Below are 20,583 nucleotides of genomic sequence, written 5' to 3' on the forward strand. Positions count from 1 at the left end.
TTAATAATGTATGGTCGGTAGATGGTCTTGAACATAACCTTTTGGGCATTAGTCAATTTTGTGATAATGGTTATGATGTGCTTTTTGAAAAACCCAACTGTACAGTAATCAACAAGGAAGACAAATCCATTGTGTTCAAGGGAAAGAGAGTTGACAATCTCTATAAAATCAATTTTTCTGAACTGGCTGATCAGAAAGTGATTTGCCTACTATCAGTGAATGATAAAAAATGGATGTGGCACAGAAGGTTGGGACATGCTAACTGGAGGTTAATCTCTAAGCTTAGTAAGTTACAACTTGTGAAAGGGCTACCAGACATTGACTATCATTCAGATGCACTCTGTGGTGCATGTCAGAGAGGGAAAATTGTGAAATCATCTTTTAAAACCAAAGACATTGTTTCAACCTCAAGACCTTTAGAATTACTCCATATTGATTTATTTGGACCAGTGAGTACTGCATCCTTATATGGAAGTAAATATGGATTAGTCATTGTTGATGATTACAGCAGATGGACTTGGGTGAAATTCCTGAAAAGTAAGGATTATGCATATGAGGTATTCAGTAACTTCTGCACACAAATTCAAACTGAAAAAGAGTCAAAAATTTTGAAAATCAGAAGTGATCATGGTGGAGAATTTGAAAATGAGCCATTTGAAGCTTTTTGTGAAAAACATGGAATCATCCATGAATTCTCTTCTCCTAGAACTCCACAACAAAATGGGGTTGTAGAGAGAAAGAATAGAACTTTACAAGAAATGGCCAGAACCATGATCCATGAAAACAATTTGGCTAAACATTTTTGGGCAGAAGCAGTGAATACAGCATGTTATGTTCAAAACAGGATCTATATTAGACCTATTTTGGAGAAAACTGCATATGAACTCTTTAAAGGAAGAAAACCCAATATCTCTTACTTTCATCAATTTGGATGTACATGTTACATTCTGAACAACAAGCTCTACCTAAAGAAATTTGATGCCAATGCCCAAAGAGGAATCTTTTTAGGTTACTCTGAAAGGTCAAAGGCATACAGAGTGTATAATTCAGAGACACTCTGTGTTGAAGAATCTATGCACGTCAGATTTGATGACAAAGAGCTTGAAGATAAAACTTCAAAGCAAGATGAAAGTTTTGCAGAGATACAGATTCCTGAAGTTACTCCAGAACCTGATCAGATAGCTGAATCTGAAGATAGTCCAGAAGCTGAACCCACATCAGAAGCGCAAGATGAAACTGCTTCTGATGAAGCACAAGATGGCTCACATCAAGCAGATCCTCCCAGAAACACATTCAAACACAAGTCTTCACATCCTGAGGAGCTAATCATTGGAAATAAAGATAGTCCAAGAAGAACAAGATCACATTTCAGACAAGTAGAGTCAATGATTGGACTAATCTCAATGATTGAACCTACAACAGTTGATGAAGCACTCTCAGATGATGGATGGATCCTAGCTATGCAAGAAGAGTTGAATCAATTTCAAAGAAATGATGTGTGGGATCTGGTACCCAAACCTTAGCACAAGAACATTATTGGAACAAAATGGGTATTCAGAAACAAGCTGAATGAGCAAGGTGAAGTAACAAGAAACAAAGCCAGGCTTGTTGCACAAGGGTATAGTCAACAAGAAGGCATTGATTACACTGGAACATTTGCTCCAGTTGCAAGATTGGAAGCAATCAGGTTACTTCTTTCCTATGCAGTTAATCATGGCATAATATTATATCAGATGGATGTCAAGAGTGCATTTCTAAATGGTGTCATAGAAGAAGAAGTGTATGTCAAGCAACCTCCTGGATTTGAGGATATTAAATATCCTGACCATGTTTTTAAACTGAAGAAATCACTACATGGCTTGAAACAAGCTCCCAGAGCTTGGTATGATAGACTAAGTAATTTCTTAATCAAGAATGATTTCAAAAGAGGACAGGTTGATACAACACTCTTCAGAAGGACCCTTGGGAAAGATATTCTTGTTGTGCAAATATATGTTGATGATATAATATTTGGTTCTACTAATGCATCTTTTTGCAAGGAATTCTCTAAGTTGATGCAGGATGAATTTGAAATGAGCATGATGGGAGAGCTGAAGTTCTTCCTTGGCATTCAAATCAATCAATGCAAAGATGGAGTCTATGTTCATCAATCAAAGTACACAAAGGAGCTTCTGAAGAAGTTCAAACTTGAAGATTGTAAAGTGATGAACACTCCAATGCACCCTACGTGCACCTTAAGCAAAGAAGATGAAGGAGCTAAAGTAGATCAGAAGCTGTATAGAGGTATGATTGGTTCTTTGTTATACCTTACTGCATCTAGGCCAGATATTTTATTCAGTGTATGCTTGTGTGCAAGATTCCAATCAGATCCTAGAGAATCTCATATGACTGCTGTCAAGAGAATCTTCAGGTATTTGAAAGGAACAACTAATCTTGGACTCCTTTATAGGAAATCCTTAGATTATAAGCTAATTGGATTCTGTGATGCTGATTATGCTGGTGATAGGATTGAAAGAAAGTCAACCAGTGGCAATTGTCAATTTCTGGGTGATAATCTTATATCCTGGGCTAGCAAAAGACAAACAACTATTGCTATGTCTACAGCAGAAGCAGAATACATTTCAGTTGCAAGTTGTTGTACACAACTACTTTGGATGAAACATCAGTTGGAAGACTATCAGATAATTGCTAACAGTATTCCCATTTATTGTGATAATACTGCTGCTATTTGTTTGTCTAAAAATCCAATTTTGCAGTCAAGAGCCAAGCACATTGAAATCAAACACCATTTTATCAGAGATTATGTTCAAAAAGGAATTTTAGATATACAATTCATTAATACTGAAAATCAATGGGCTGATATATTTACTAAGCCTTTAACTGTTGAAAGATTTGATTTTATAAAGAAAAATTTGAACATGCACTACGTGTCTGATTAAAGTTTGCTTGCTCCTGAATAGGATTTTAGGTTCTGAAGTTAGTTCAGAAGCAGTAGTCCATCAGAAGCTCTTTATTGAGGTTCTGAGGAAAACTCGCTTCTGATGATGACGTCAGCATCTGAAGACCAGAAGCTGGATTTATTGCTTCTGAATAGTTGAATTAGTGGAAACGTTGGGAGTTACTTTTTAAAAGTAACTTCTGGCCCACTAACTTGGTAGTTACTCTGTGAACTTCTTACGTGGCCTGTATGTATTGGTGTATAACTAAAAGGGCAATGATGATTTAATAGCTTTGAAAGTACTTTTCACGCGCCCCCAATTTGTCATTAATGTTATGTTTGTTTGTCTCTTTTGAATTGCAATCGTTTTTACTCTTAAACACTTTTTCAATTCACACACTACTCACTCACAACAAACACATTTTGCTCTCAAACCTCTTGCGAAGTAAGCGCAAAAACCTTAGAACCCTAAATTCTCTAAATCTTCTTCAATCATCATCAAATGGCATCATCAAGTTCGCAACAGAAAGTTTTAGACTCTTCTGCACGAATGGTTCCTGAATATGACTACAAAGGAAGAAGTATGAAACTGGAAGAATGGGTACTACAGGTTCAAATAGAAAATCCGGTGGATTTTCAATCACTCGCCTTCCATGAGTGTTGGGTCAGAAGCTACTATGAAAAGCAGGAACTTATGCATTACTTCAAGATGTTGAATGGACCAACATACGAAGCATTGGTCAGACACTTCTGGGTGAGAGCTAAGGTTTATGACAAAGCTGCGTCTATAGCTGAAGAAAATCAAATGGTGTTGAGTTATCCCGAACTGGAAGGGAAGACCAGAGAAGTAATGGGACTTGAGCCATTTACAGGTGTTGAAATCAGGTCAAGTATTTGTGGTATTCCAGTAAGAATTGCAGAATGGCAGATAGAAGCTGTACTCCCTAGAGAGGCCTCTGGAAAATACTCTGGAATTGATCTCTCAAGTACAGCTGAAGAACGCTTCTGGAAAGAGAAAGTAAACTTGGCTCTGTACAACTCCATGCAAGCAGGAAAGTATGCTGATCTGAGCATGGATAAGAAGCTGCTTCTGAAGATTTAGAATGAGGACTTACTTCCATGTGGTGGAAGTGAGAAACCCAATTTGGCACAGAAGGTCTTTCTCCAGCACTTCATTAAGAAGGAGAAAGTGAACGTGCCAAAATATATGTTCAAGTACTTGATAGAGTGTCTAAAACAGAGTCAGCTGCAGAATAGAACCTGGGTACCTTATGGAAGACTCTTGTCAGAAATATTCTATCAAGGAGGAGTCTTGGACAAGCTAAGCAGTGCTGAAGCCTTCACAGATGAGCTGCTTGATACTAAAACTGGAAAGTTCATAAATGCTCAAACCCTCAAGAATATGAAGTTGATCACTGTTGTCACCAAGCTCCAAACAGATTTGAGTGAATCACTTGTTAAGTCTGATCTTATGAAGGACTTTCCACCCATCTGCAAGAAGGATCCCCTTGAAGTGCAGATGTACTATATCAAGGAACACTTTGAGGTAACCAATGAGAGAATCAGATTAGAAGATGTACCAGAGGAAATGTATGGTGGTGCTCTGCCACGAGCCAGAGGCAGAAAGTCAAAAAGGAAAATGACTGCAGAAGATTATATGGAGGTTGAAAAGACCGTTAAGAAGGCAAGAGTTGCTGCTGACAAGCTCAAGATTGGTGGTTCATCTGTACCAACAATTGAAGAAGCTATTGAAGGCATGGATTCGAGGTTGATCATGGATGTTGGCTTTACTGGTAATCAACCTGTAGTACCAAAGAAGAAGAGGAAGCCAGCAGTAAGGAGGACCAAGGACTTTCCTCATGTGTCCAAGAAGGCTGAAGCTGCTACTAATGTGTCAGAAGCTATTGGAAAAGCTATGGAGATTGCTTCTGAACTTCAAGAGAGGGTAATGACAGAAGCATCACAACTTCTTAAAACTTCTGGCATTGCTGAAGATGATCAATTAAAGTCAGCTGATTGTTCAGAACCTTCTACAACAGGTAATATCTTCACACAATCAGATCCAGTAGTACATGAGATATCCAGTGACTCTCCTTCACCTTCTTCAAAATCCTCATCATCATCTTCAGATTTTGATGATGATATACCCATAGCTCAACTTTTTCGAAAACCAGTAAAATGCCAGTCAACATCAACCAATACCAACACAAAGCCATCTCAGTCAAGCATTTATGAACCAGTTGGTCATATAATCAATGAGAAGTTGACTGAATTGGCTGTGCAGAGAGATAGAGTCATTAATAATATCTTTCGTCTTAACCCTCAACCTCTTAACATTCAACCTCTCAACATGATTGTACCAGAATATGTTGACTCAACCTCAGAGAAAGCCTCTGAGACAACTCCAGAAGCAGCTGCTTCTGATAACGTTGTTTCAGAAGACCCCCCACAACAAAAACCTTCACCAGAAAAAGCCTTTTCACCCCCTACAACTTCATCACCCCCAACTGTTCCTGAACAACCAATTCCTCAAAAGACCGTTCCTGAACATATTGTTCCTGAACAACCAGTTACTCAACCCATTCCTGAACCTGAACCTGAAACTACCGCTCCTGAACACATTGTTTCTGAGCCAACCCTGCTTCCATAACTCCTTCACCAGTACAAGTTATCAAGATCACCCATCATACTGGTGTACGTGATATGGACACAGACTCTGAGGATGATCAAAATGATCATGCCTCTGATATGGTAGTTGACCCCACTCCTGACCAACCATCAACTAGCCAATCCTCAACTAGCAATGACCAATCATCATCAAACCTACCCATTATACACTTAGCCCCTCCAAAACCCTCTAAACAACCTTCACCTCCCACCATTTACCTGGATTCTCAAGTACTAAAAGATGTGTGGGAAGATATTGCTTCTGAAGTTCTCAAGCCGATAGCAGGTAGAAATGACTTGGGTCATATAATAAGCTATCAGAAGCAATGGAGAAGGATAAAAGAAAGGGTCGTCAACCTGATTTCAGCTTTGCATGATTCCTGCATTGAGGTTCAAGAGCAAGCCAAGCAGAAGCTGGAAGATTGGTTGAATGGAATAGAAGAGAATACTGGAGATGTTGAAGTTCTTGGTACTTGGGTGAAGAATCCACTCAGTATCAGAGGCAAAGAACCTGATGAATTCCTATCTAAGGAGCTGCATCTGATTATTCCTTCTGAGATCCTGGAGAAGATTGATGCACCTAACCTGGCTCTAGCTCAGGAGAACAAGGTGCTCAAAGAAGAAAATGACAGGCTTGAAACAGAGCTACTAGAGCAGAAGCTGAAGATATCAAAGTTGGAAGCTGATATGCAAGAAGCCAAGATCAGAGAAGACAACTACAGAAAAGATATGGACCAGAAGTATGCTGATGTTCAAGAGCTTCTGAAGAAGATTTTAGAGAAATAAGCCAAACCCATAGTTGCACACTTTTAGCTTATTTTTTTTCTCTTTAGGCATTTAATATTCTTTGATCATCTCTGCTTCTGATTTAGTTCTTTTCGCTTCTGATATTATAAGCTTTTGAATTCTTCCTGCTTCTGAAAATCTTTAACTGTTTATACCTTGTGTGTTATTATTTGCTTTGATAATAATGCTTGCTATGCTTGTTTATTTAATCTTTGAAGATGGTTAATATGCTTTAAAATAATTTGAATTATGCTCTGAACCTTTAATCTTATGTTTTTCTCATCTCTTCTTTTTGTTTATGTCTTTTTGCTAATGACAAAAGGGGGAGTATATGTGATAGTATTTAAAGGCTCTGAGCCCCATTAATAATATTTGATAATTTTGAAAAATTTCTATCTTTTTGTTTTACCTTAAAACGGTGTATCAAAAAGGGGGAGTATCATATTTCAAATAAAAATTAATTGAACCATTCTTCTTATCTATAAGTCAATTCTCTCAATTTTTTTAAGCTCTGATATTATTGTGCGGAAAATGAATTTAATTAACCTGGATAGAACTTAGGGGGAGCTTACAAACCTCACCTTAAAGACTATCAGACTCAGGGGGAGTTAGAGCTTACAAACCTCAGACTCTGAGCTTACAAACCTCTGAAACCCCAAAGTCAACTCGTTAATTAGATTAACAACAATTGACCAATTTTAAATACTATTGTTTGTCATCATCAAAAAGGGGGAGATTGTTGGAACAAAATGTGTTTAACAATGAACCTCAAAGAGTTTTGATGATAACAAGGTATTAAAAAATTGTAAATTGGACTAGCTAATATTTGTTCAAGTGTACAGGACCACAATTAAAAAGTTACATCATTTATTGGTTCTGAATGAGCAAATAAAGAGCAAATGAAAATGAAGCTTAGACGATTCTGAAGGCAATACGCTCCTGAAAGTGGAAAGCGCTCCTGAAGTCAAGCTGCTCCTGAAGATAGTAAACGCGCTCCTGAAGAAATAGTGCTCCTGAAGACAAGAGGTCCAGAAGCCACATTATCAGAAACTGCATCATCAGAAGCTGCACCATCAGAAGCTGCAGAAGCTGCTTCATCAGAAGCTGCCTCATCAGAAGTCATTTCACCAGAAGCTGAAGATCAACTGGATTTGCAGAAGATTCAAGATTGAAGAATCTACATTGCAAAAGCTGTCTATTGGATTCGAAAACACAACATAAAATTAGTGGAACATTGCAATGGTCATTTCAAAGGTGTTTTAAGGCATGTGCTTGCAATTTGGACGAAAGCGTTGACATTGTACTATTGTACGAACTGTACAACCACCTTCTCCACTACTCTGTTTTGTATCCACGCTACAAGACAAGAAAACAGCACCAGAATACGGCTTCGCCTGCATAGATGTTCCTTTGGATAAGGAATGGATTTCAAATTTGTTCTTCATAGGACAACAACCAAATCAGGCAAAATATCATTGGTGAAAGATCAAGCTTCAACAACGACTCTTTGGTGTGCTGGCAATTTTACAACGTCTCTTTCACACCTCTATATAAAGGAGTGAAGACTTAGAGTTTTGGTAATGCAAGAACGCTGAACGAAAGACTCACAACATTTTTTCAAGTGTCAAACCTCTGCTGAAATTGTTCTGCATTCACTTAGAATTTCTGTGTCTCAAAGTCATATCTTAGAAATTCTTAAGTCCATTGAGTCTGTATCTGATTTATATTGTGAGCACCTCTGATTGTATATCAAGTGTTCAACCTTAAACAATTTTTTGTGTAATTTTGTTTAGTTAGGAAGTCTCTTGCAGTTGTGCTTGAGCAGGAAGTCTCTTGATTGTGTTCTTGAGCAAAGGAAGTCTCTAGCTTGTGTGCTTGAGCAAAGGAAGTCTCTTGATTGTGTGCTTGAGCAATTGTAATCAGATATTACTCTTAGTGAAATCTCCTTGGAAGTGCAAGGGGGACTGGACTACTTCCGGATTGTGGAAGGAACCAGTATAATTGCTTTGTGTTGTTCTTCTTCTCTCTCTCTGTTTTTATTCCGCTGCATTTAGATTCTGATCATCACTTCAGAAGCTGTCTCACTTAGCTTCTGATCAGTGTGTTCAGTTCTTAGGAGAAACGAAGAATTTTTCAAAACACAATTCAACCCCCCTTTCTTGTGTTTTTCTCACCTTCAAAATCATCTTCCATACACAGTCATCTCATGTCAAGCTCGAAATTCATGATTATCACAACATAAGTTTCGAATTTAACACCATAAGCATCACAACATGAACAATTTCGAATATGGCCATACAAGATAGAAAGAATTCGAGTTCACCACCATTTCTCTGTCAAATCCAAATAGAAAGAGCTCAACAACTACACACAGTGGTACAAGCATAAATCGAAACACAATCAAGGAAAAGGTGGAGGCACAGATCGGAATAGAGAGGATAGGAAGGAACAGCAGCTTGTTTTCTTTCGTTCTTACAGATCCGAGATAACCAAGAGGTAACACATCTATCATCTCTTTTCGTTTTCTTTGAGTGTCAATGTTTTTTTGAAAATAAATGCTAGATCTAGAATCGTAGAAGACTTATTTTGAAAAAACAAGGCCGGATTTGTCATCTACATCAAAAAGGATGTTTAGAAACGTAAAAAGAAAAATTTAAACAAAGGTGTTTGATTTTTCCGACGCGGTGGCGCCGCCCTGTTGGGCCGGCAACCACCGCGCCGGCGATGACAAAGCTGGCCGGAGAAGAAACTCTCATTTGAGAGCTTCTCACACTAGAAATTGTTTTAGAGAGAGGAAGAAGAAGGAATTATGGAAGGAATAAACCGAAAATGGCTTTTATAGGTGTAAGCGAACCGGTTTGGTTTACTTGAACCGGACCGGTTCACTTTGATTCCTTCTCCTTCTTCCTCAACCATCAGATCGGCCTTCTTTTTGAATCTAGCGGTTCCTGTTGTTTTGTTCCCATATGCTTGACCTGTTATTGTGTGTGTTATTGCTTAAGAATCGTCAGATCTATCATCTGATGGATCTGACGGTTACTGAAGCTCTCTGTTTAATTCCATGATGCCTGTATTTTGGTAGTGCTGTGTGTACACCTATTTCCAGCCTTATGGTCAAACAATCCTAGGGCCAGGATCAAATCCCAAGCCAATGGATCAAGTGAAGGCCCATTTCCCTTTCTGTTTTAATTTTCTCTATGTTTTTACTACTGGAACCTCCCTGTTATGTTATTTACACCCCTGTTTCATTCAAAATTTCTCAAAAAAATTTCCAAATTTTTTTATATGTTTATTTCACTTCTCTTTTTGCTGTTTTGGTACTGTTTATGTTATATTCTTGCTTTATTACCATACTTCATGATTTCATATTGCATATTTCTTTCATGCATTTCTCTTTTTTAATTTCTTCCCAATAAATATTATCTCTTCCATTTTAAAGCTCTAATTTCTATACCTCATTTTATTTTTTTGCTTTGCTTTAAAGTTTTATCTCATGCATTTTTTAATGTCTTGTTCAATATTTTTCCATGTGAATCTTGCTTTATTTTATGCCTTGCTACAATTTTCTTAACATCATTGCATTGCATTGTAGTATAAGATGCCTTTAAATGTCTCTTTACCTTATTACATCATGATTGCTTTAATTTTAGTACATATTCATGCATTTTTTTTCTCCTATTGCAAAGCCCCATAATATTTAGTGTGTATAATTAGGGAGTGATGTAATTTATTTTGGGCTTTGCATTTCTCTTAGTGTGTATCTAGGAAGGATATGTAATAGCGTAGTAATTGCACACACCGACACAAGCACCGACACTACACCATTTTATTCCTTGCTTTACGCTCGCTTTATTTTTCCGCACCGTTATGCTAGTTTACCGTTAGTTTAGTAAAACCTTTTCATCTCAAAAATCAAATATGTCAAACTTCAAAGTATTTTCCTAATAAACCTTGGTCTATAACCCAAGTGTTTTTCCTTTATTTTCTTAATCAAATTCCTAATGAATCTTAATCGAACTTAGACTAAATTTCGCAATTAAAATGAAACAACGTCACTCCTATTTTATTCTTTTATACCTTGAGGTCTCGCAATCCTTCTCAAAAACCATTTTCAAAATCAAATTAAAATCAACCTAATCCACACAAAAAAAATTTTGAGAGAGAACTACGGCGGTTTTGATCCCTTTTAAGGGTACGTAGGCAGAGGGTTTATTCCTTCCAAATCGATCAAATAAAAATAACCAAAGCTCATACTTCTTCTCCCTCCATTCTTTCACTTATACTTTAAGCAATAAATTTTCAAATAAAAATAAAGTTAGAAAGAGGTTCCCACGGAGTACCGTGGACGATGCGGGTGCCTAACACCTTCCCTAATCATAACCGACCCCCAGATCCAAATAAGAGTTTAACTCATTTTCCCTTCCCACGAAAAATCGAGAAAGTCCAAACGATTGAGGGTTCAAAACCAATCAATGGATTGACACCCGAAAATCATGGTCTACATTACTCTTTTGAAATCATTCATTCTAATCATTCAAAAGCTAATGATTACTTACGGTTTTTTTTTAATTACTTGCTTGATCAATTGTAGAAGCTACTAATAATAATAATCAAATTACTCCCTCCGTCCTTAGTTTTTTTTTTTTAAGCAAGAGAGTAGCCAAAAGCCACCTCACCAAGATAAATTAACAAAGATTGATACAAAAAAGTAGGAGGGGGATCTAGCCAAAACCTCCTCAAGCAAAAGAGAATCTGAAACTAGGGATGCCTAGTCTGTTTTGTACATAAGCTGCTCTAACCTCCACTGGTAAAGTGTCATACATAACCATAGAATTCAAAGATAGCCCTATGTTTGCTAACATGTCAGCACATACATTCCCTTCTCTATAAATGTGTGTTATCAAGAAATCAATATTAGCAATGTAGTCCAAACAATTGTTCCATCTGCTTCTCACTTTCCAAGGAACTAAAGTTACAGATTTAAAAGCCAAAACTGCAAGTTAAAGAATCAAATATAGAAATAGTTTATTAGAATGTGTGCATTACATTTAATTTTAACTTTTTAATGAATTGAATGCACAAAATTTTAGAGAATATTTCTTCTTTTGGGTTTCTTAACATGTGCCTTAAGGACACAAGTTAACATTACCCCTTATAAAAAAAGTATTTATCCCTTAATATAAGATCATATACAAATTTCTAATCATTCTAATCATTGCTTGCTTGATCAATTGGAAACAAAGGTTGATAACATGCATGGTTGCTTTTTAGTTTTTTGAGACATATCATTCTTAAGTGGCAATTTCCAAAGCCATCTTCAAGTAGTCTTTTTCATTAGAGTTAGAGGCCATGATCTTCTATGTAAAATTGTCACTGCAAATTGTTACCGCAAATTGTCACCGTAAATGGTCCAGAAATAAACCAAGGGACACAACGACAGTCCATGCTGTTGCCGCATGGATTCGACATTAATGTTGAACAAGCATTACCGTAGGATGGACATTGCCCTGCTTCAACGTTCTTCGTCTGGACGATTACTGCAAATGGCAAAGGAAGTTAAAGTTGGAACCAATACACATCTATGCATATAACGTATATATTTAAGAAAGTTTGGTATTAAATTGAGAATGTAGTATACTAAATTTTCATTTATTTTATTTTATTTTATTTTATCAAATCCTAATAAGTTTTTTTTCCTAGCATATAAATATATCCATTAGAAAGATGACCGCAATGTTAAAAAAAAAAAAATGTACGTACAGAATGTGGTGAGCATGAAGACAGCCAAAGTAGCGAGCTTAACATAAATCATTGTTTGATCAAAAGAAAGAATAAGCTAAAATTATTTGTATGAACTTAGCTTAGTGTTGCATTAGTTCATTGTTAAATGCAACATTTTATAGAGAGGTCCATACACTAACTGACACTATAGCTCCCTCATGAAATTAAAATTGTTTCATTCCATTTCATCAAAAGTAAATATTCACTTCCCGTACAATAATAGAGCTGCTTGATGGTGCGTGACAATTTTTATATAATCTCTTTTCGGCGTGTTTTCGTCTTATAACTGAAAAGGCAAGGCTCGTGTCTTATATAATTGAAAAGGCAAGGCTTGTTTTTTTTATTTTTTTGTTACAAAAAGGCAAGGCTTGTGAATAATGACACTATTTTTACCTTTTATTTTTTTTTTAAAACCAAAAAAGAGGAGCAGCAAAGGGCTACTACCTCAAAACATTATATATGAAAGAGAGAAAGTACAAAACAAAAGGAGGGGGACATAAACCAAAACCTCCTAGACATTAGAGACCCTAAAGTTGGGCATCCCTAGTCTATCATGAGTAAACAAATAGTTAAGAAATTCTGGCATCTGTAACCAAATTGTGACCCCTTGAACCTCCAAACCTTTTGAAGCAAGCTTGTCTGCGCACCTATTTCCTTCTCTGTAGACATGAGTAACTAAGAAATTCATGCGATAGAGCATGTTTCTACAGTTTATCCATCTATTTCTTAGACAACAAGGAATCATAGAGCTATTTTTGAAGGCCATTACCACCAAAGATGAATCAGACTCTATCCATAAGTTAGACCATCTTCTTTGGTTTCCTATTTCCACAGCTCTCATAATTGCTGAAAGCTCTGCATGGTAAGCGCTACCACCTCCTATATTCTCTGCAAAGCAAGAAATGAAATTGGAATTTGAGTCTCTAAAGATCCCCCCACAAGATGAAGCTGTTGTGCTGGAGGACCCATCAGTGTTACACTTAATCCATCCTACAAGAGGTGGAGTCCAGATGACTTCCTTGATGCTAGGTGGCTTAGCAGGGTGGACATTCACATTGAACTTCGTAAGCATTATCAAATCCTTGACTGATGAGTTAGAGGGTTTAGTTGTATAGTTACCAGAAAGGGTCACTGCCGAAATAATGTTGTTGACTGCTAGCTGCCAGTGAGTTTTCTTGTTGTGGAATCTGCTTTGGTTTCTAGAATACCAGATTGTGCTAATGATGTTCACAATGGTGGCTTGAATCACAATTTTACATTGGGGAGACCAACCCCTATCACAAGTGGACCAAATGTCTTCTCACTACTACATAAATGATTTTTTACATCAGTTGAAAATGATTTTTCACATCAGTTTGCAACCGATGTAAACTGATGTGATGTGGTAAGTCCACATTCTTTCACATCAGGTCGCGACTGATGTGAAATCTTCAATTTCTACATCAGGTCTGCTTCCACTGTTGTAATAGACGCACTTTAAAATTTCAAACTAGAGTTTTCACATCAGTTATACTATAGACACTGAAGTGAAATAATTATATTTTTTTTGTTTTAATATTTTTTTTAAATGGCTTACCAAATAAGCTTGACACCTGCTCTTTTCTTTTATATTAATAAAATGAAAAAAAAATTTGGATAATTTTAATGCCAAAAAAGAAGTTATATTATCTAATTGGATATACATAATCAATCCTCAATTTTCCACGTCAATATTCCAATCTATAAAAGAGGCATATGAATACAATATAGCTAGGAATATTCCAATAAAACAACTTTAGGCAGAAATTTCAAACAAAAAAAAAATCCACAGGAGGACCACCATGAAAAATCAGATATTTTTCCTTTGTGACCCCCATGAGAGAAGAGTAGTTCAGGAGGACCACCTTCTTCATCTCCCTCTATCAGCTCATCCTCAATCCTGAGTCATCGTGAAAATAAAGCATGGTAAAATGTCAAAAAACATATTTCAATTCTCTGTTTATATTTTACAAAATCATAATTGAACTTAAAAAGTAGAATAAATTAAACATTACAATTATCAGAGAAAGAAGAAACAAAGAATTCCATAGGAGTGTCTTCTTTTACCTGTTAAGGTCTCAAACCATCACTAGAAGATGCCAACACTCCCTCGTAGTTAGGATCCCACTCTACCTGGAATACCTCATCTCTACGCATTGAAAAATAAACCAAAGACGTGAGTAAAAGGCACTGGAATTTCCAAAGCTAAGAACTTATCAGTTATCACATACAAAATCGGATCTAAAGGTCAAAAAATACATAGTTGATATCAACTACTATAGATAGTAATATAAAGAAAAACACACAACATGGATCTGTGATAGATGAAGGTCGTACGTGTGGCTACTTAGAAAATGCAGTGGCACATCAAGCTTCCGTAAATCAAAGAGACCGATGTCGGTGTCTGAAGATGCTGTAGCCAAAATCCATTCACTATTCGGACTGAAAGAAACAAAATTCACCTGTTCAAGACAAAAAAGAGCATACAACCATTACACATGATTGTTTAGTTTAAAATAGAGAAACCAATTTCAAAATTTCTTATATTAGAGATGTTCTTCATTACTGAAAGTTGGTGCATCCAAGAACACCAATAAAAATTAATTTATGTATCTTAATTTCTTCAACCGATATATGTGACATAGCCTTAGAACTTTATAAGGGCCTTTTCACTAGCCATAAATCAAACAACAATTTTTTTTACATAGAAATAGTACTTTGTGATAAAAGTTGTTGTAACCTGATAACTGATGCATCCAAATTAACAATCATATTAAACACTTTGAATCCCACTCTTTTAAAATAGGCAAATCACTTTCAAGTGTAAAATAAGCAATAGTACTAATTATTGAATTATTGAAATAGGCAAATACACTTTAATAGTTAATATATATGCATATTTTTTATATTTTCCCTCTCAACAAAAAAAAAATGCATATTTTCTATATGCATGTATCGAAATTATTGACTATTAATTTCTAATATGATTGATGAAGAATAGCCTAGCCTACACAAAGATTATGAAGTAACATCATTACCTCCCTTTAATGGGGTGTGAGTGAATGATGGGCTTTGTTTGTCCGCAAATCCCAAATTACCAACTTGTAGTCATCTCCACCAGACCCAAACAAATTCTCATTGTGCAAGTGCCAAGACACATCTTCAACCACACTTTCATGTCCCTAACACACAAAAACCACAACTTCAACAATAATTTCATCATCAAAACAGCAATTAACCTCACAACAAAACCAATATCACACACCAACACCAATCATCAAATCAATTCTAATCATTACCTCATAAACATGAACAACATCAAGCACATTACTTTCAGATGCACCAAACACATCCCACAAGCAAATCTTATGATCATTAGAACAACTCAAAAGATACCCTTTCTTAAAACCACTCCAAGACAGCCCATACCCTTCTTTTTCATGACACTTCAACCTAAAATCAGGATCACATCCCTCTGCCCTATTCTTAGTAAAATCAAACACATATACCTCCGAATTACAAGTCTTCGCAGCAACAACGTTCGCATCCTGTGGCATAGCCCGCGCCCTATTCACCTCACCATCAACAAAAATCCTCTAAGTAATCTCCACCTATAAAAACAAACAACAAACATCATTCATGAATTTCATCAAACAGTTCGTACCCATAAAACAAAAACAAGAAAAAAAAATCAAAAACCTTGGGAAGAATAGGGTTTTCAGGATCTGTAGCGATGATGGGTTGAGATGGGTTTCCAGGAAGAGTGGATTCAGCGAGCATGAGGTAATTGGGTTCTACATCGGAAGTGTGGGTGGCGAGGTGGAGTTTGTGGAGGTTAAAGGAAGAGTTGGAGTGGGGTTTCGTATTCTTCCGCCATTTTTGTTTGTTAATCTATCCTTCAGATTCTGTAGGTGTAGATTCCAATCTTTCAGAACCATGAACCCTAATTAGGGAGAGAGAGAGTGAGAGAGAGAGAGAGAGCTCACCAAGAAAACAGAGCTAGGACGGTGAGAGGTATCATTTGAATAGCAAGGAAAACGGTGAAAGCTTTACGATTGAACTTGGACGATGGACGGTGAAAGCTTCGATGGTGAGAGTGAAAAAGTATCCTTTGATACTATGTACGATAGATGAAGGGATAAGGCTAATGACCTAATTTGTTTTTACCTCAGGCAGTTTTCACCCACTGATGTGAAAAAAAATTAGCCAAAATATTCACTCAAATTGCGAAAATGTCACCGCGTGTTTTTCCTCTCATTTCAATTATCCACTGATGTAAATGTTATATGCTACTAGGAATTCCCATCATGTGCTTATGTTAACTGATGTAAAAACTCATAGTGTATATATTTCCCTTCAGATATTTTCCCTGCTAATGTAAAAACTAAACCCCCCTTGATGTTAAATGTATATTTTGTAGTAGTGTCTACAGATTGGAACTGCAGGGGCGAATCAAGGATTGTGGCAAACCAGCACCACAATTTGAAAGCAAAGCTACATTCAAAAAATAAGTGGAATGTTGTTTCAGCCTGAGTAGTACAAAGAGAACACATAGATGGGATTTGACAACCTCTTTGTTGTAATTTCTCATCCGTTGGAATCTTGTCATGAATCAATCTCCAAGCTAAAAGTGATTTAGAAGGGGGTATGTCCTTGCTCCAAATGCTTTTTGCCCATTGCCGAGTAGCTGCAGGATGTCTTTTGAAATCATAAGAGTCACCAAGTCTCAAGGTGCCATTTGGATTGTGCTTCCATATCAGTTTATCATCTGTGTCTTCTAGAGGGATGATTACTTTCATAACAATCAATCTAAGCTCAGGGTGTTGAGAGAGGATCATTTGAGGTATATTCCATTGATAGTTTTGAATATAATTATGAACATGTTGTGGATATTCAGAATATATGGACTGGTTCACATTGAGAGTTTCCTTCAATGGCTGACCGCACCAAGCATCTTCCCAGAATCTAATCATCTTTCCATTGCCCAACAGCCACTGAGAATTATCAATCACATTTGCAAATTCAGATTTTATGCCAGACCATATGGATGAGTAAATATGATATTTAATAGCATTGTTTCCTCTGATGGCTCTACATTTCAAAACTTTGGCCCAGTCTTCTTCAGATTGCATCAGATCCCAACAAAGCTTCATATTGAAAGCTTCATTCAAAGATATAAGAGATCTCAATCCCAATCCACCCTCCTCATAAGGTTTGCACAATTTTTTCCAAGCCACAGTCACAAGCTTCCTCTTTGTTGTATCACCACTCCATATAAAGTTCTTGATCCATTTCTCAATATTTTTCAAAAGAGATACAGGCCAAGAGTATATAGCCATAGAGTGAGTTAACATACTGAGAATCACAGACTTTACAAGCTGCACTCTCCCTGCAATTGAAAGAAGGGAAGCCTTCCAAGCTGCAAGTTTAGCTTTAACCTTGTCTGCAATGGGTTGTAAGTGAATAGTTTTTGGTCTTCCTTTGAAGATAGGCACTCCTAAGTAATTGAATGGCAGTGTGCCAATTTCAAAACCTAGAAGATTAACAATATTCTGCAGCCTATTTTGAGATATTCCACCAGCATAGATAGTGGACTTTCTGGCACTAATAACTTGACCTGCACTTTCAGCATATCTTGTAAATAATTGTTGTAAAGCAACAAGACCGTCAAAATTCCCTCTACAATAAATCATGATGTCATCAGCATAAAAACAATGAGATGGGATGATAAAGTTCCTTGCTCCAGAAATCAATTTCACCTTTCCTTCATCCACAAGCTTGGTAATACCTCTGCTTAAAACTTCTTCAGCCAGACAAAAAAGTAAAGGGGACAAGGGGTCACCTTGTCTAACCCCTCTAGTGCACTTAAAATAGCCCTGTTGAGTGCCATTCACAGATAAAGAAAGAGTAGCAGATGATAGAATTGAGGAGATCCAATTACAGAAAGTATTGTTGAAACTAAAACATTTGAGCACTTTTAAGAGAAAATTCCAATCATGAGTATCAAATGCTTTTGTGATATCTATTTTTAAAGCCAGGTTACCACCAAAAGCTTTTTTATCTAGAATATTAATTGCTTCAGATGCGAGGCACAAACAATCTTTAATGTTTCTACCTTTAATGAAACCTTTTTGATTACCCAAAACAATAGTAGGCAAGATGCTAGCTAGCCTATCTGCAATGATTTTAGAGATCACCTTGAATTTAAAGTTTGCCATTGCTATAGGTCTGTAGTGTTCCACACAATCTGCATTTTGGTGTTTGGGGATGAGGATGAGAGTGTTGGCATTGTAGTTTGGTAAGATCCAACCAGAAACAAAGAATTGCATCACCGCATCAATGAGATCCTTTTGAATGATATCCCAATAAGTTTGAAAAAAGAATGCCCCAAAACCATCCGGTCCAGGTGCTCCCTCCTTGTTGAGATTAAAGGCTGCTGATTTGATTTTTGAGTGAGAAGGTAAAGCAGTGAGAAGATCATTAGTTGTGTCATTGATTAAATTTGGAATAACTTCTTCAGCAAGTACCTGTTCCTGCAAAAAAATGTTAGAACAAAACAAATTTTTATAATAATCAACAATGTGCTCTGAAATTTGTTGAGGGTCACTGATAATATTATCTCCATCTCTCAAGCTGGAAATGAGTTTTGTTTTGTTTTTTATTTTAGAGAGTCTGTGGAAGTAAGCAGTGTTTCTATCACCATTCACATGCCAATTGGTTCGAGATTTTTCTTGCCAGTAGCATTCTTGTCTTTCTAGGGCTTTGTTTAGGTCACATTGTGCTATCTTTTCTTGGTTCAAGAGGTTATCTGAGGGTCCATCAGTGTGTATTTGATTTTGGATTGAGGTGAGGTTGGTTTCAGCAGTTTTCACAAAGTCATGGACATTACCAAAAATCTCTTTGTTCCATACTTTCAATCTTTCTTTCAAGATTTTCAACTTTTTGGTGAGGACAAACATGGGGCAACCAATAACTCTAGTTTTCCAGCACGATGATATAATCTCTTTACAATCATCATGCAAAGCCCACATTTTGAGGAATTTAAAACAAGAAACAAAGCTACATTCAGAGGTTTCAAAAATAAGAAGTAAAGGGTAGTGGTCTGACTTGGTTTTGACAAGAGTTGAGCATGAGACAGATTGGCACATATCGAGCCAAGCTTGATTGCAAATAGATCTGTCAAGCCTTCTTTGTGTGTGCCTTCTTCCTCTTCTACCATTACTCCATGTATAGAATGCCCCCCTTGTTGGAAGATGTAACAAATCAAATGAATCCGACCAGTTCTGAAACTCCTGCATAGGGGTTCTTGCTGGAGTAAAGTGGCCCTGATGCTCATGAGCTCCAAGGACAGTATTAAAGTCACCTATAAAATTCCAAGGAAGATTGTGTTGTGTTTGCAAGGTGTTTAGGGTGTTCCATAAAAGTCTTCTTCTGTAATGGGATGCTGAAGCGTATACAGCAGAGATAGCAAAAACCTTATCATTATCTGATAGTGAGAAGGAAACACTTTGATCATCTATGTAAAGAATATTAGGGTTCAGGTTAGTGGTACAAAAACACCATAGATTGGGTAGCAAGTTTTCTCTTGTGTTCAAAGCAAAAGGTTTGAGGTTGAGTCTAGAGAACCAATTCCTAGGAATGTCCTCTATATGCATCCAGGGTTCAGAAAGAAAAACAAGATCAGGTTTGTTATTTACAATCAAATTTTTCAGGGCCAATCTTGAAGGGACATTGGCAAATCCCCTAATGTTCTAATATATGCATTTCATTTGAAAGGTTTGGGGTTAGGAACCTTAGACCTAGTTTGGTATGAGGTATTGGAAGTAGATGTATTGGTTTTCTTTGGTGGTGTTCTTTTCCTGCTGGTCACTATTTTAAAGGGTGGAAAGTCATGTTGTTGGTTAGGAACATGTTGGTTAGGTGTTTGTTGGTGATCAAAATCCTGCAGCAATAAAGCTTCTGCTTCATCATCCTTGTCAATGATATTTGCCCAAGACTCCTTTAAAAATTCTGCATTTCTATTGTTTTTTCTCCAGATGTTTCATGCTGCTCGTCACTAGCATCTTCATTCAAACACTCCTCTTCAACAATTTGTGTGGCATCCACAAACTCAGAGTCCTGTGTGCTATTGTCTTCATTCTCTGCATTCTGGCTTTGTATTTCCTCATGTTCATCATGTTTCTCGTCATTCACATGTTCAATATCCTCATCAACTGCTAGAGCATCAAATCTATTATGTTGTGCAGCTGGCTGCTCCTTTTCTATCTGATTATGTGGCACAACATCAATTCTTTCAGTCACTTCTGTTCTAGCCAAAGCCTCATTAATTTCCTTTTCTAGCGCGGCATCAGGGCTCAGGTCAGTTTGCAAGTTTTTTTGTTGAGCAGTATCTT

The 20,583-nt window shown here is 36.8% G+C and overlaps 1 long non-coding RNA gene and 2 pseudogenes across 2 annotated transcripts; all 3 read right to left on the reverse strand.

Moving 5' to 3' along the window:
* Positions 1-11,391: 11,391 nt before the first annotated feature.
* On the reverse strand, positions 11,392-12,284 carry LOC146937274 (uncharacterized). Its single transcript, XR_015030888.1, has 2 exons — positions 12,152-12,284; positions 11,392-11,928 (listed from the first exon to the last, which is right to left on the reverse strand). It is a non-coding gene; the product is annotated as an uncharacterized LOC146937274 (long non-coding RNA).
* Positions 12,285-12,683: 399 nt separating this feature from the next.
* Positions 12,684-19,845, reverse strand: LOC146937275 (uncharacterized; annotated as a pseudogene).
* On the reverse strand, positions 13,812-16,211 carry LOC146937276 (WD-40 repeat-containing protein MSI3-like; annotated as a pseudogene). The gene is made up of 7 exons (XR_015032999.1): positions 16,197-16,211; positions 15,890-16,081; positions 15,490-15,801; positions 15,229-15,372; positions 14,528-14,652; positions 14,258-14,339; positions 13,812-14,090 (listed from the first exon to the last, which is right to left on the reverse strand). The product of XR_015032999.1 is annotated as a WD-40 repeat-containing protein MSI3-like (transcript).
* Positions 19,846-20,583: the final 738 nt, after the last annotated feature.

The sequence above is a fragment of the Medicago sativa genome, chromosome 3 (genome assembly GCF_051527215.1).
Source record: "Medicago sativa cultivar Bolivia chromosome 3, Bolivia_mono, whole genome shotgun sequence".
NCBI classification, from domain to species: Eukaryota; Viridiplantae; Streptophyta; class Magnoliopsida; order Fabales; family Fabaceae; genus Medicago; species Medicago sativa.